Source organism: Lepidochelys kempii, chromosome 19 (genome assembly GCF_965140285.1).
Source record: "Lepidochelys kempii isolate rLepKem1 chromosome 19, rLepKem1.hap1, whole genome shotgun sequence".
Taxonomy (NCBI): domain Eukaryota; kingdom Metazoa; phylum Chordata; order Testudines; family Cheloniidae; genus Lepidochelys; species Lepidochelys kempii.
Genome location: NC_136398.1, coordinates 7264325 through 7274992, shown reverse-complemented (window position 1 = coordinate 7274992; position 10668 = coordinate 7264325). Strand labels below are relative to the sequence as shown.

Genomic DNA, 10668 nt, shown 5'->3' with positions numbered 1-10668 from the left:
ATGGTGCCTATTAAGGAGGGAGATCAGAGTCCCTACGGTTCCCACCCTGCCCCTCCCCAAAGTGCCCCCCATCCTTGTGTTGCAATGGAATGTAAAGCCATCCCATTATTTTAGTCCCCTGCGCACCCCCAGCCCTGCTCCTTTTGGTTGCTTCCAGGGGTTGCTTAATAAGAGCTGTGGGCAATACCAAATGAGTTGGTGGGAGGGGGAGGGTAGAGGTTCGGGGGATGGAGTTCCCCTTCTGTTGCTATGGCAACTGTTGCCAAGTGGAAACCCCAAACACAGCAAACCCGGAACAGCACTGTGGTGGGGAGGCTGCCATTGGCTGGGCGGGCAGGGCTGCTGGGTGACATCATGGAAAGTGGGGACAGAACAAGGGAAGCTGCTGAGTGAAGCGGAGCCTCGAACAGGAGGGGGAACCCACAGTAGGTAAGAAAGAGATTCCCCCCCCCGCCCCAAAGCCCATGGGACTCTCCCATCCCCCTTGAGGGGTTCAGGGATGGCTGTCCCAATGGGAAGATATCAAGGGTCCAGTGATGTCCTCTCCCTATCCAGGTTTTTATAAGATTGCCCATCACCCTGATATCTGAATCCTCTCTCCATCCGCTGCCTAGGGTTCCCCAAGCGTTCTTGGCACCGGTACTGATTTCACCTGGCTCTAGGACTGCCAGCCACGGTACCGGGCACTGTAGCCTATGGTGTGCAGTGCCCTGGTAGCTGCTGTGACATGTGGGTTACTCCCAAGCTCTGCATTGCTGATATTGGGAGCAGCCCCTGAGCTCTGCGCTAGATCGGAGTCTGAACCGCAGGGTAAGTGGGGGGCAGGGGTGTGTGATAACACCAGTGTGGTGGGGCAGGGGAAGGGGTTGTCTGAGCACCACTAGGTTGTGAGAGTGCATGCCACTGAATGGAAAACAGAGGAAGGGGTGGACCAGGAGGGGCTTAGAGTACCCTGAGTTTCATGCTGGTGCCATAGAACAGGAGCTGTTGAGCTTAGCTGATGTACCTGGAGGTGGGAAGCAGAGCTCTCTTGTGGGGTTAGAACAGGCGCCGTTGAACAAGTAAATCTGAGATTTGAAATGACCCAGTCTCCATGACACCCCCACAGTTAAATAGGTGGGTGGTGAACAATGTGGGTGCAGTGTAGCCCAATTCAAAAGTTCATATAGGCGAGCCTAGATTATTGGTCGCCAAAGTCTATGGTGCTATTATAGCTGAGGCCAGGAATCACTGGTGGGGAACCACTGCTCAAGAGAGGGCAGCCTGTCGTCCTATTGTTTCTGGGAGTTTTTTCTAGTTTTGTCCGGATGCTAATCCTGCAGGCCCGGGAGGCAGGATTGTGACGGGTCTCAAAATAATATTTGACGTCACGTTGCTTTGCCACAGAACAATTGCATCTGTTCACCTAGTATAAAAAATTAAGGGTGAAATTCACCTCCTAACTCCTATTGGACTTAAGTGGTTCTAAGGCCTAATGCTGGCCCACTGCACAGGGCTGAATTTCATCTGTGTTTATACCTATAGGTTAGGTTTATCTTTTCACCCTAACCCTTGAAAAAAACCCTTGGTTTTACAAAAAGAAAAGGAGGACTTGTGGAACCTTAGAGACTAACCAATTTATTTGAGCATAAGCTTTCGTGAGCTACAGCTCACTTCATCGGATGCTGTAGCTCACGAAAGCTTATGCTCAAATAAATTGGTTAGTCTCTAAGGTGCCACAAGTCCTCCTTTTCTTTTTGCGAATACAGACTAACACGGCTGCTACTCTGAAACCTTGGTTTTACCCTGTTTTACAGTTACATTTCCATGGCACAGTTTAGTGTCGTTTTTATACCTTCAAGTAGGCTAGACATGAAACCAGGGGGATGACATCACCAGAGGAAGCGAGTTAGTTATGATCAAATGTAGCTAACTCTGGCTGTTTCTGCCAGACCTTCACTATATCAACACCTACAGCATGTATGTGATTGGGAAAAGGGTAGCTTGGGGTAGGAACAGTGACTGAAGCAGGCTGTCAGCCGAGTGGGGGTGGTGATTAAGTCTCCCCCATAACTTAGAAAATAAAAACTAGGGATTGGAAACGCTGGAAAACATAAACCTCAGTGGGAAAGTAGGTACACCACTTAAAACACCAGAACAGAGGCGTGCCAGTAAAATTATGGGCATCGGCTTACGCTTGTCTCATTAAGACTGTTTAAAAATCTTTCCCACGTATGTGGGAGCACAATACTCCATTGAAAGGCTGAAGAACTGAGAGCAACAAAGGTCCCAGAAGCTGTTGTATAACAGGTACCATGGAGAGACAAACCTTAGAAACACCTGAGAGAGAGAGAGGGAGTGGGTGGATTCTTAACAAGGAGGATAGCTATGCTTTTTGCTGGGTTGTAAAATTACCCCTAGCTTTCTGTAAACCATTTCCACAAGGGACACTGGTTCTATGCAGAGCTACCAGGGGAAGGCTCAGGGTTAGCCACTCTGCAGATTATTTTGTGGTAATTACATAAACAGCTAACACTGCTGCCCATGACTTCACTGAATAGTGTTGGGTCCAAGCCCCCAGCTTTAAAGGCCTTGCTGGGATTTTAGGAGCCGGCTTATTGCCGGAGAATTGTGCTATCACTCAGGTGGCTTGGATCGTCAGCTGGGTTTTATTTTTCTGACGTGGGAGGAAGGCACTCTGTCTGTACTGGCTTTTGAAACTGTGCTTAAGCACACGTGAGGCATGGGTGATAGGTAGCCAAATGGGGATCTACCATTGCTGGGCTGTCCAGTGCAGACAGGCCCAAACAATGCCGGAAATACCATGCTCGGCTAAGTAAAAACCTAGCCTCTCAGGTGGTTTTTGAATCCTGTTCTCCTGTGGTTTGGGCCCCCCATGTGCTAGCTGGCCAAATGGTAATTACAGACATGTTACAAAGATTTCTGAATCATGCGTCAACTTGATTTCCAAAGACAGTTCAAAAACCAGTGGAGATGGGGCCTTAAACTGGCAGAAAGGAGGCTAACGCCCCCTTATCTCTGACTCTGAATTGTTCAGAGGCCTTTCCTATGACTTCTCTACACTAGAAAATTGATGGTAACGTGAATATACTACAGTTTGGTTCTTTGCGACCAAGTCAGGTTCTAACACATTTGGGGTGCTGTCATGTGGTAAAATGTTCCTCAGCCATGTTACATTTCCTAGCATAGATGGACCCCAACATAGATGACCCCAAACTGTCTTCTGTGGCACAAATGGTTAGGCCTGGGATTTGTGGTGGATCTTTGCCCTGCAAGATAGGAGACAGGGAAGCAAGAAGCCCTGGTGGCTTAGACATAGAGAACCGATGCTTTGGCAACGTAACACACTCTTATCAAAGGGTGTGATCATGCACACAGCCACCTTTCTACAGCCTGTTCCACAGCCCTGTCTGCAGAGCAGAGGGCTGCAAACCCGCCAGCCACTGGAGAAAGCGAGAGCAAAGGGAAATCTTTCCTTCTCTATTAAAAGGGCGACGCATTATCCTTCAGAGAGTGGCTGCCTACTGCAGCTAGCTCAGCTGTTTGTCCCCAGAGAAATCTTGTCAGCAGAGCTTAAAGTGTGCCAGGGCTGAGCCCCGGCATCTCTAGGCTGGGCAGTTCATAGCCCTAGTACCTCTGGGCTTGCTGCGACAGGTATGAAAGTAAAAACATTTGCTTGAGTCCCGGCACCTCTTTCATTACAAATTAAGCCCTGCTGGTTGGTACTCCTAATCCTTCCCACTCCGCAGGCTCTGACATGTCATGGTTGTCGTGATTTTTATTAATTAATTTCTTCCTGTTCCTTTCTGTCAGTTCATTTGACCGTGACACAAGCAGGTGCTGTCACAGGCGTGTGTCAGGCTTATTTGCTTTCCCTCTTTACCTAGCAACTAAGTGCCAGAGGGAGGCGGATGAAAGGAAAGCTGGCAAAGAGGCGGGAGTCAGCTCTGGCTCCCAGTGCTGCTAGAATGAGCACACAATCCCTTACAACACATAACCTCGGGCGTTCCTTCTTTGCTGAGAGCCATGCATCCAGATGCCAGTGGCCATGCGAGCAGTCAGCCACTGGCTCTCTGCATTGTAACAAGAAAGCTGGTTAAAAAAATCTCCCACTGTTTCTGTTGTAAATTGGGGCCCGTGCCCTCTCAGCTTCCTAGGGAACCCTGGAAACGCTTGGTCCCACTCTGGAAAGCCCTGTTCCCCTTCTTTCCTTCTTCTGCTGTTGACTTATTTCATCTGGGGCTGAGTAAGAGGGGCTAGCAGGTTGTGAATGGACAGCCATGGCTACTTTGCCCAACCCTTCTATCCTAGCTCCCTTCCTTCTGGCTTTGCCTCCATACCCCTTGACTCTTCATAAACAGGATTTGCTGACTCCTGAGCTTGTTAAGACTATGCCTTTACTGTGCACCTTGTTCCAGTCACTTCCTGCACTAAGTACAGTGAGGGACGGGGCAGGATGCATGGAATGCATTGATTCATAGGGCCAAATTCACTGCAAGCATGAGTGGGTCCAAATCCATTGGCTGCTGTGGAGTTTGAGTCAGCTAATACCAGCAGGAAACAAATGCTACCTTCAAGGGCAGGGCCTTTTCTCCAAGTCTACAGCAGAGCTCAAGGCTGGAAGACAAGAGGACAGCAGCAGCATTCCCTGGTTACAAATAAACGTTCATTCTGAACAATAAATGGCAGTGACTTACCAGCACAAACCTTCTGCTAGCTCCAAGCACCAAACATCTTAAGCCCGGGCCTTGGCACCAGTATGCAAAGCTTTGGTGGCAGGAGGCCAGCGGGACTGTTCTTTTTGACAGGCGACTGAAATTAAAAATCTCTTTTTCTTTGCAGCATTAGTGTCTCTAGGCACTTTGGTGTCTTGCTCGGTTCCACAACAGAGAGGGTTACAGAGGGCCATGGTAAACCTGCTTCCCTTCCTCCTGAGCGCCTCTCTCATTCATACATGCTTTCCCAACCACCCCTTGCACACCAGATGTAGGAACAAATACTGAGGTTTGGCAGGGCTTATGAATTTTGTCCTGCTAGATGTTAAAGAGACACTCTCTGTTCTTGGCTGGGGGATAGGATTCTTCTCTGTGTCCAGTGCCAGATTTCCCAGCTGCTGCCATGTTCTGTTTCTGGTCATGGTCACATGTGAAGAGTCCCCTTCCTAGATGGATCTGGAGGCACCACTGTTTCCTCAGGAATGAGAGCTGTGTAAATCCCAGTATGACTCTGGAGCTGGGAGAGAGGGGGCGAAGGCTGCTGGAAGCACTGGAGCAGGAGTAAGGGCTGTTTAAATCCCAGTGTAACTCTGAAGTCAACCCAGAGCCACACATTTCAGCAGCAATTGCAGCAGTCACAGGGGCTGCTGTCAGATTTCTTTCCTAATGTGCCTGACTGGAGCCTCGCAAGCAGGGGAGCTCCATGCGCGAAAGAGGCCATTTAAAGTGCCGTGGTCCCTCTTTAAAACTGCTAGCAGTTACCCCTGAGCATCATCTGAGATGCTGCCACAGTACTTACAACGGAGGATAGGTGCCGTATCTCGGAGACCACTGCATGATACCCAGCAACTCTTGCTATTTTGTACCAGTCTATAGCACTCTGTGGAGATAGCATCACAGCCCAGAGCAGAGAAAGAGAGAGACCACATCTCAGTAGATCTGATCTAACCACACCTGACTGTTCCATTAGGCTCTGGGAACCTGATTGCCAGAAAGATACTACCAAACAGCAATGAATTCAGAGAGGAGCAACAAAAATGACTAGTGTGTGGAAGGGACTACTTTATGGGGGAAGATGCAGGGCCTGCTCCCACTGAATGCAATGGTAAATCTCCCACTGACTTCAGTGGATGCAGGTAATTCAGTCCAATCGGAGCTAAATTTGCCTAGTTTGATTAAGCAGTGACTATGGGGAATACATACCAGTGTATGAGGTAAACAGCAAGGCAGGAAAGAGGGTTTTTAGGCCTGGCCTACACTAGAAAATTAGGTCAGTTTAACTGGGTCATGGGGTGTGAAAACTCCATGCCCCTTAGCAATGTAGTTAAGCCGATCTAACTCCCAGTGTAGATAACGCTACGGAAGAATTCTTTTGTTGATCTAGCTACTGCCTCGCAGGTGGGTGGATTAACTATGCCAATGGGAAGACCCTCCTATCGGAATAGGTAGTGTCTACACTGAAGTGACACAGTGGCACAGCTTTCCCACTGTCGCGTTTTAAGTGTAGACAAGTCCTTAAGAGTGCCACAAGCTGGTATAACCAATCAGGGTTGCTGGTGCAACCGAGCAGACCCTATTCATCTTCCCATGATAGCTCAGGAGCTAAGGATGATGCTAAGCACTCTGCTTCCCCCACCCACGACCTACTAAGTGTTGCAGCAGGTTGCCAGCATAGGATAGTTTGCAGTGTTGTTGTCGTGTTGGTTCCAGGATATGAGAGAAGGTGGGTGAGGTCTGAAGAGCTCCGTGCAGCTGGAAAGCCTGTCTCTTTCACCAACAAAAGTTGATCCGACAAAAGATATCACCTCACGCACCTTGTCTCTCTCAGTAGAGGATAGGGCAGCTGGCTACCTATAGGGACAGCTAACAAGGGATTCTAATGGACTCCATGTAGTGGGGAGCCCAAGTGTGGTTGCTTCATGACAATATGATGGGGTGAGATTACATGTTAAACAGGAGGACCCTGATCAAAACAAGTTTCAAAGGGAAAAAGCTCCATGCATTTTCCACCTGGCTCATACCCCTAGAAAATTAAATATATTTTTTCTTATTTGGGGGCCAAGAAATATGTGGTGGAAACTCCATCCCCAGCCTCCTACTCCCTCTGCCTGTCAGATTGGAGGTGTGGCTCTTCAGTTCCAGGAACACTGTTCTTTCCCCTTGTCACAGCTGTTTCTGGTTAAGAAAATGGGAACATTCCCCCAGCAGATTCTCAGCCAAAGCTGCCCTTTCATTTCCAGAACTCTTCACGTCAGCCACTCCTTCCTCTCCCCTTGCCATCATAGCTGCAAGCATGCTCCTGCCTTCAGGGACATCATTTGCCCTTGCTGAGTTTCATTTATTTCCTGTTTCATTACTTACAAGACATGGCTAATGAAAGAGGCCTGCGGAATCTGGTCTGCAAGGAGGATGTTTATTCCTTGGCTCTGGACCAGTAACATTCTTGAGCCGACTTGCTTCCCAAAGCAAAGAGAATTAAACTCATGAATACTGGCAGTGGCCTGGTGGCCAGCCCTGCAGCAGGGTTTTGGGCCCCAAGCCAGAGGGCTGTAATCAGGCCCGGCTTCTACCCATATTGAGGGCCTTTGCTGTCAGGTACAGCTCTTCTTTCCCAAAGCGTGTGAGGACACATCCACCCTAACAGAAGGAATGTGGGCACCATCATTGTGGCATATGTTGGGAAGCTTACTACTCGTTGCAGCTAATGCTAGATAGACAGAGCAGGAGTAAGTACATGCACTGCATACCATGAAACACTAGAGGGAGCATAGGAAAGAAGGCAGGAGGAGGAATGGTAATTACACTGTGGAACGCATTGACACAGGAAGTCACTGATGCCAATAATTTAGCAAGATTCAAAAAGTGATCAGACATTTATATGGATAACAAGAATATCCAGAATTATCATAAGGAATATTAAACAAGAGATATTAAACCTCAGGCTTCAGGGCTTAAGGCAATCTCGAATAGTTAGAGATCACTTTGAGACCTAATGTGGGAGGCAGATTACCCCACTTTTGCTGCTGTGGGATTCTTACACCTTCTTCTGAGGCATCTGGTGCTGGCCACTGCCAGAGATGGGATACTGGTCTAGATGAACTTTAGGATTTGCCAGACTGGATCAGAACCATATTCCAATGGAAAGACCAAATGGTGGAGTTATATTTTCAGAGAGTTTGCTTGACTGAGAAATCCAGTTTAATGACTACTTGAGCCAAAATAAACACGTCCCTACCCCAAAACAGCTGGAAAAGGTAGTGTTAGGGGAGGTGGCCCTTGAAATCCAGTGTTGGCTGTAAGAAAAGTAAAGCTAAATCCCATCTGGTGGTAGTATTTTTGCTGGCTTGCTGATGGCTTTGGTGGTGGCAGTGAGTGGGTAAGGGTTTGGGTGGCAGATGAGCCAATTAAGAGAGTGTTTCCTACCAGTAAAAAGCATCAATCCAAATGTAATACTGGATACCCCCATCCACTCTCTATTTTGCTTTCAGGATGAGAATAGTTATGGTGTTAGTAATGCAGGAAGCTGAAAAATCCCAGCTTGATTCTCACACACTAGGCTGAATTCTCAGCAGTAACTCTTGTTTTGACCTTTAACTAGAGCATTCTAGGTACCAGAGCCCTCAGGGGTACTGCATTGTCAGTACGTCATTTTTACCATGTTCCTTTTCTGACCATAACCACACTTGGGGGGAAAAAATCTATCCATACCTTTTGAGTCAGGGCACAGGGAAAATTTCAGCCAGCATAGTGTAGTTAAATGAATGGCAGGTAAATTCAGGAGGAAATGCTATTTCACATAGGGAGGCGTTAACCTTTGGAATCTTCTGCTGCAGTTTGTTGAGTCAAATACCATGGGTGAATTTGAAGAAAGTCCTGATGGTTTTATGACCTTTAATAACATCTTTAGTTACATGCTGAAGGACATGAGCTCATTCCTTAGAGATCAGGAAGGAATTCTCCAATGCCTTTCACCCATCCTCCCACCATGGACAGGACGGCACAATGGCCTGGCTTTATTTTGAAGGGTGGGGATAGGGTGACCAGATGTCCCGTTTTTAAAGGGACAGTCCCGTTTTTTGGGACTTTTTCTTATATAGGTGCCCCACCCCCTGTCCTGTTTTTTCACAGTTGCTATCTGGAAACCCTCAGTGGGGAGATCAGTTTCCTCTGACGCATCAGGTATAGAGTATTGTCTGAAGCAAAACAGAGGATGAGATTGATCAGTATGGCAAATACTCTCTTTCCTAGTGATTAGCTCTGTCAGCACTTCCCAGCTCACTCCATCCCTATGGATACAAGAATGCTCTGTTTGTTATGCAACTCCTGTGAATGTTCTATTTCTTCAAGCTGTTGCTGAGTTTTGAAAACAAGAGACAGAGCAGGACAGGTGTGTGAGCTAGGGAGAAAGAGACCCAATTTCCCCTCTCCCTCCAGAGCACAGCAAACTTTGCAGGGCTGTGTTTCTCAGGGTGCTATTCCTGGGAGGCCAGTCATAGACCTGTGATGGGGTTTAGCCTTAACTCTGGTCTCCTCACCACAGATGGCTTTGAAGAGACACAATCAGGTTCAAATCCCCTGTCTATTTTGCTCTCCATCGTGTGAGACAGTGACCTTTTGCGTGCAGACTGCAGAGGATGTGTCTTGATCTTTTCCACCATGGGAGAGTATCACCTTGAGGCAAACCCTCGAAGTCACTTCCCTATGGTTGTTTGCGATGAGGACGCTTGCGGGGAGAGGCACTTTGGGTTGGGTGTCTTGTTCTTTCCTCCCTGCTTCCTGTTTCTTGCAAGCCTCTGGTTGTCATGCCTTCTCTTCCTTGACGTGAACTGCTGCTTTGTGGACATGAGTCTGATGCACAGGAGACCCAAAGCTCTTTCTGCAGCAAGGTGGCTCTGGAGAAGGGGCCATGCTGGGAACTTTCCCGTGTAAGGTTCCTGTTAGCTAGCCCCATGAGGTCTCCTTTCATCAGCCTGTTCAGCTGGCTCTTTGACAGGCAAGGGGATGGATTGTGCAGAGCCAGCCACAGTGCTGCAATACAGAGACCCACAACTGCAGCGCCTGCTCCGCTAAACAGCAAAATAGGTCGTGCATCACCAAATGAAAACGGACAGATGGTGCCTGCTAATACAGGTTAGTTTAGAGGCCTGCAGGATTAACCCTTTTGCTGCCACATCTCCAGAAGAGAGCGAATGGAAAGGAAGGTGTTGGATTAGGGCCCAGATGTATGGCTACTCCTGGCCCTGCCTGTGTTTTGTAGCATTAATTAATCTGAAAGGCTGTAAACGATGCCCTGATCTGTAGTCAGGATGCTCTGAACACTAAGCTTGGAGAAGTGAGAGACTGACTGGGATTCTCTTTGGGTCTTGGTTGGAGCTAACCTGTCCCCAGTCAATTCTGATCCACCCTCGGGGGCAATGCAGTCAGCCACTCAGCTGTCCCTGCACCCCCAGAAGAAGCACAGAGTGCTCTGCTCTGTGCCTATTGATAATTTGCCTGCTGAACCCACAGTTTCCTGTGCCAGATTGGGTACTGTGATAGTCTCTCATTTAGCCTTTTGAACTCTCAAGCACTCACACGTCTCTGTGAGCGAGACAGAGAGCTGAGGCAGAAGCCTTCAGTCTTTGTAACTGATTCTCCCTGACACACTGCTCTCCTTTCCTGGAAATCAGGCCATTGCCTTGCTATGTTCTCATCAGCGAAGGCAATCCTTGTGTTTCCGCTGGAGCCTGTCACCACCTGCTCATTGTGGGCACAGCAAGCCCTTGCAGGCTATAGGGCTGTTGATTCTTTGTTGGCCTCCCCTCATCATGTGGGGCCTGATATTGTGAAGTGCTGAGTGCTCTCAACTCCTGGTGATATCAGCGAGAGCTGAGGGTTCCCAGTACTATACTCTTGTTTTTTCTCTGGGTCTCAATTGTGATCACCAGTGGCACGCTTTTCCCCCTTTCATTCC

General features: G+C 48.3%; 1 protein-coding gene across 1 annotated transcript in view; it reads left to right on the top strand.

Moving 5' to 3' along the window:
* Positions 1 to 361: 361 nt before the first annotated feature.
* The window catches only part of RNF19B (ring finger protein 19B), a 32922-nt gene continuing 22615 nt past the window's right edge, over positions 362 to 10668 (top strand). The window contains exon 1 of the mRNA XM_073317998.2: positions 362 to 429. The gene's annotated coding sequence lies outside the window, so the exon portion shown is untranslated. The remainder of the gene's footprint in view (positions 430 to 10668) is intronic.